The sequence below is a fragment of the Mus pahari genome, chromosome 11 (genome assembly GCF_900095145.1).
Source record: "Mus pahari chromosome 11, PAHARI_EIJ_v1.1, whole genome shotgun sequence".
Taxonomy (NCBI): Eukaryota; Metazoa; Chordata; class Mammalia; order Rodentia; family Muridae; genus Mus; species Mus pahari.
The window spans coordinates 8,299,181-8,305,012 of NC_034600.1; positions in this window are offsets into that span (position 1 = coordinate 8,299,181).

Here is a 5,832-nt window from a genome sequence, read left to right on the forward strand (position 1 = left end):
GAGAGAGAGAGAGAGAGAGAGAGAGAGAGAGAGAGAGAACAATTTTCATAACATCTTCAATGACTTTTCGTTTTCAAATTGTCAAGCTCTGCGTCTGAAAATCTTCATTAAGTGTGGTATGCTTTGTACTCTCTGGACGTAAAAACAATTGCTTAGTGATCTTTGTGCTTGTTTTGATATGGTTTGAGTATAACATTAAGATTTATGTGCTAGAATGTACTTCACTGTGAAGTATTTATAGGGAAAATTATTTCAACTGTGATGTTTAAGGGGCTCTTGGAGGTGATTAGAAATGAGGTGAGTTTATTATATGGAGCTCTGATGACTTCACAAGAAAGAGAGACAGAGACAGAGAGACAGAGAGAGAATGAGAATTATTTGTTCTCAGGTACAAAACCACTTAGGATGCAGCCATAGTAACTAACCCTGTTGGTGCTCTATGGCTGGAGAGGATGCAGCACCCAGAAGTAGCTGAGCTCTGATACAGGGGAGGGGGGTGTGGGGAGGGAGAGAGAGGGAGAGAGAGAGAGACCACCATGAAAAGTCAGGTTTTCTTTTGAACATTTGCATGCAAGCCAGGCACACAAGATTCATTTCCCCAGACCTATAAAAGCAGAGGAGAGTACTCAGTCATTTTAATTCTTTTTAATTCCTTTTTAAATTCTAAGAATATACAAAGATAGCATTTGTCATCTCCTACTCTGTTGCCTTTTTGGGGGAAAGAAGACTAATTAAAGGACATTTGACCCAAGAGAACCATAGGCATTCCTAAAGAAATGCCTAAATAATTAAACAATAATGAATGTTAAAATTAAATTGGCTATTTGGCTATTTCCCTAATTTTTTACCAATATCTGTTGGTTGAGTGCAGTTAATTTAAGGGAAAACCATATTAATTATAAAAAACAAAGTTTTGTACATGTTATTTTGTACATTGCACTAATCCTTGATTCTAGTACACTCATATTTGCAATATGAAGTTGGTTTGTTGGTCATCAGATCTCTTGGCATTTATCCAACCTCATTCATAGTCAGAGGTCTTGTTCATAGATGATAATCCAAGTAAACTGTGAATAAAGTTTTGCTTCTTTTGGAGGCAATTTTATTGCCTTAAACTGGTTTCTTAACCCAACTGAGAGTACTTGGGGACTACTGTCCTGCCTGAGCCAAAGTGTATGACTACAGACCTAATGGCTCTCATCTTTGGAGTGTACACTGTTAGCCTATGCACTATCGTAGTTATGATCATGGGTAAATTGTTGTTGGACACAATTTATTCTATTATAGAATTGAATGAATACAGAGTGATACAGAAGAGGGCAGCCTAAAGTCTCCTAAAAGATGCTCCTGCTGGTATCACTTCTGACTTGATCTACGTTCCCCAGATTTTTTTTTTTTTTTTGTTTCTCAGTCACTGTTAAAAGTAGCTGGGCTCTCATCACAGCTCCATGACCAGATTTCAGAGGCTGAACTGTGGACAATGCTGCAATTAAAAAACAAATCTGGCAGATGGATGACAGGATACTGAGCTCTGAGAAACATACCTCAGCAAACAGGGTTTTACAGAAAGGCATTCTCTGCAAAGAAGATGTTCATACCTGGTTAAACTCCCCAAGTTCCCACACTGGCTTCTATGTAAGTCATTGCTCTGTTCTAATTCCTGAACCAGTCCCCATGAGAGTGGGAAGAACATCTGGAGCAAAGCTCTGCAGGAATTACTTCTCCTGTCTGTATTGTCTAGGCAGCTATTTTTTTTCTTTTTTTTGGGGGGAGGAGGGAGGTATTTTTTAAAATAGGACTTTCTAGAAGGCAGCTACAGTTTTAAGTACTTCCTTGAAGTAATACTACAGGTATGACTTTTTATGGGAATTTTATTTTATTTTATTTTATTTTATTTGCATTTCAAATGTTATCCCCTTTCCCGGTTTTCCCTCTGCAAACCCCCTATTCTATATCCCCTTACCCTGCTTCTATGAGGGTGTTCCTCACCCACCTACCCACTCCTGTCTCACAGCCCTATCATTCCTCTACACTGGGGCATCAAGCCTCCATAGGACAAGGGCTCCCCTCCCATTGATGATAGATAAAGCCCCTTCAGCTCTTTCAGTCCTTCCCCTAATTCCTCCATTGGGGCCCGTGTGTTCAGTCCGATGGTTGACTGCAAGCATCCGCATCTGTATTGGTCAGGAGCTGACAGAGCCTCTCAGGAGACAGCTGTATCAGGGTCCTGTTAGCAAGCACTTCTTGGCATCTGCAATAGTGTCTGGGTTTGGTGTCTGCATGTGGGAATGATCCCCAGTCTCTGCTCCACTCTTTGTCCCTGTATTTCTTTTAGACAGGAGCAACTCTGGGTTAAAATTTTGGAGATGGGTGGGTGGCCCCATCCCTCAACTGGGGAACCATGCCTAACCTCTGGATAAGGTCTCAACAGGTTTTCCCTTCCCTTCGTAGTGTATTTCAGCTAATGTCATCCCCGTGGGGTCCTTGGAGGCTCTTGATTTCCTGGCATCTGGGACTTTCTTGTTGCTACACCCAACAGTGAAGAAAGGGAACTTGTAGAGTGTGGGGTGGTGAACTGTGAACAGATAGCCTGGTCCCAGTTGAGCACAGGCCTCAAACCCCGGAGACCTGGTGGGCGGTGACTACTGCCTTCATGGGACATTCGGAGTTCAGCCACACATCCTGGGTCCCTGGTTCCTGTCACAGCTACAGCCTCCCACAGTCCCCTGCAAAGAGGTGTATGGCCATCAGTCAGTAGGTAATGCCCCAGGCTCCTGGTATTCTTTCTGAACTCTATCCCCACAGTTACCTAGGAACTGCCAGCATGGCTCAGGCCAATACAAAAGGAGCTGCTTGCCCCTTCCTTGCTCTCCTACCTTCTTACTCTCTTGCTCTTACTCTTTCTCCCTTGCTCCCCCTCTCCCTGCTTTCTCTCCCCGCCTCCCATGGCTGGCCTATCCTTCCCCTCTCTCTCCCCTTCTCTGCCTTTCTAAAATAAACGCCTTAAAACCTCTCCTCATCTGGACCCACTGTGTTGGAGCAATGGAGCAGGTTTCCATCTACAGAGAAGTGCATCTAACCTCCCACAGGGAAGTCTCCCTGCGCTCCAGCCATGGTCTCCACCAAACCAACCCACCTGCCAAACCTGCCTAGGACTGCCCTCCCCATGGTAACCTGCCAGAGCCCTCTCCTCTTGCCTATTTTCCTACCCTAGGGGAAAAGACCCCAGGGCCAGAGTCTGCCCAAGGGTCCCCACTCTGTTCTCAGCTCTTCTGAGACACACAGCAGGATCTGGGATATTCGAGAGTGAGAACCTGACATCCATGTGGCCCAGGGACCCCAGAACTGGTTCTTCCAAGGTGCCCAGTGGTGTCTGTGGTGCCCAAGAGTTGGAACCCAACTCTGGAAGTTCTGCTGGGACCTCAGACTGCACTTTCCCCACCCTGTAGCGGGATCCCATGGCTTCTTACAGTCCAGCCTGCCCTGCTCCCAAGTCCTCCTCACCCAAAGGTTCTAGCACCGAGTGGATGTGGGACCCCATTTTTGTCCCACAGTACAGTCCACCTCCAGTAGAAAGACAGCATCAAGTGGAGCAATGGGGTTTCCGTCCCACAGTCAGTATTTCTGACCCAGAATTGTTTCTGTCTAAAAGAACTTCAGGGACAAAAATGGAGAAGAGACTGAGGGAAAGGCAATCCAGTGGCCTGCCCAACTTGGGATCCATCTCAAGGAGAGGTTCCAAGGCCTGACACTATTATTGATGCTATGGTGTGTTTGCAAACAGGAGCCTAGCACAGCTGTCCTCTGAGAGGACCTACCAGCAGCCGACAGTGACAGACCAGATACTTATATCCAACCATTGGACTGAAGTCTGGGACCCTGTGGCTGAATTAGAGAAAGTTTGGAAGAAGCTGAGGAGGAGTGTGACCCCAAAAGGTTGGGAGGCGTTTAATGACTGCTTCTGTTTCTTTAGGGTTTATGGGACTGACTGTTTAGATGGTTTATTTGATCCTGATTTAACTTTGGTACCTGGTATCTGTTTAGAAAATTGTCCATTCCATGCAGATTTTTCAGTTTTGTTGAGTATAAGCTTTTGTAGTAGGATCTGATGATTTTTTTTAATTTTCTCAGTTTCTGTTGTTATAGCTCCCTTTTCATTTCTGCTTTTGTTAATTGGATACTGTCTCTGTGCCCTCTGGCTATTCTTGCTAAGGGTTTATCCATCTTGTTGATTTTCTGAAAGAACCAGCTCCTGGTTTGGTTGCTTTCCTGTATCGTTCTTTTTATTTCTGTTTGGTTTATTTCAGCCTTGAGTTTGATTACTTCCTGCCATCTACTTCTCTTGGGTTTATCTACCTCTTTTTGTTCTAGAGCTTCCAGGTGTGTTGTTAAGCTGCTAGTGTATGCCCTCTCCTGTTTCTTTCTGGAGGCACTCAGCTATGAGTTTTCGTCTTAGCACTGCTTTCATTGTGTCCCATAAGTTTTGGCATGTTGTACCTTCTTTTTCATTAAATTCTGAAAAGTCTTTAATTTCTTTCTTTATTTCTTCCTTAGTCAAGTTATTGTTGAGTAGAGTGTTGTTCAGCTTCCATGTATATATGGGTTTTCTGTTGTTTTTGTTGTTATTGAAGACCAGCCTTAGTCCTTGGTGATCTGATAAAATATACAGGATTACGTCATACTTCTTGCATCTGTTGAGGCCTGTTATGGTCAGATTTGCAGAAGGTACCATGAGGTGCTGAGAAGGTATATTTTTTTGCTTTAGGATGAAATGTCCTATAAATATCTGTTAGACCCATTTGGCCCATAACTTCTGTTAGTTTCAATGTGTCTCTATTTAGTTTGTGTTTCCATGATCTGTCCATTGATGAGAGTGGGGTATTGAAGTCTCCCACTATTATTGTGTGAGGTGCAATGTGTGCTTTGAGCTTTTGTTGGGAGTGACCTTGTTTGAACATTATCTGCCTTAAGTCCTTGCTGGAATAAAGTCTTGGCCTCTGTGGGAAAGTACTAGCCCAGCTGAGTACAAAGAGATGTAGATCCTGAAGTCAACAGAGAACAAGTAGCAATAAATCTTGTGGATAGGTGCCTAATAACCCAGTCTGTTCTGATCTTCCTGTTGAACTGTTTACCCCATCAATATCCTGTTACTGGAAACAGGTGCATTACCCAGAGACAAAGCGACCTCCCTCCACCCTCATTCCTGCTCCTATAAGTATATAACCTGTATGGGAAAAAATAAAAATTTGTCAGCTTGATCAGGACCTCCTCTCTTGCTGTCCCTTCTTTGTGCTTCTTGTTCCCCCATTCTCTTCCAGGTACCCCTCAAGTCCCTGTTTGACTGTCCCATGGGTTGAAGCAAGCTTTAGTAAAGTTTCTTTTATGAATGTGGGTGCCCCTGCATTTGTAGTGTAGAAGTTCAGAATTGAGAGGTCTTCTTGGTTGATTTTTTCCTTTGATGAGTATGAAGTGTTTTTCCTTATCTTTTTTGATATCTTTTGGTTGAAAGTTGATTTTATTCGCTATTAGAATGGCTACTCCAGCTTGTTTCTTGGGACCATTTGCTTGGAGAATTGTTTTCCAGCCCTTTACTCTGAGGTAATGTCTGTCTTTGTCACTGAGGTGGGTTTCTTGTATGCAGCAAAATGCTGAATCCTGTTTATGTATCCAATCTGTTATTCTATGCCTTTTTATTGGGGAATTGAGTCCATTAATGTCAAAAGATATTAAGGAATAGTGATTGTCAGTCAGCTATTGGATGGAGCACAGGGCCCCATGGAGGAGCTAGAGGAAGTACCCAAGGAGCTGAAGGGGGCTGCAACCCTGTAGGTG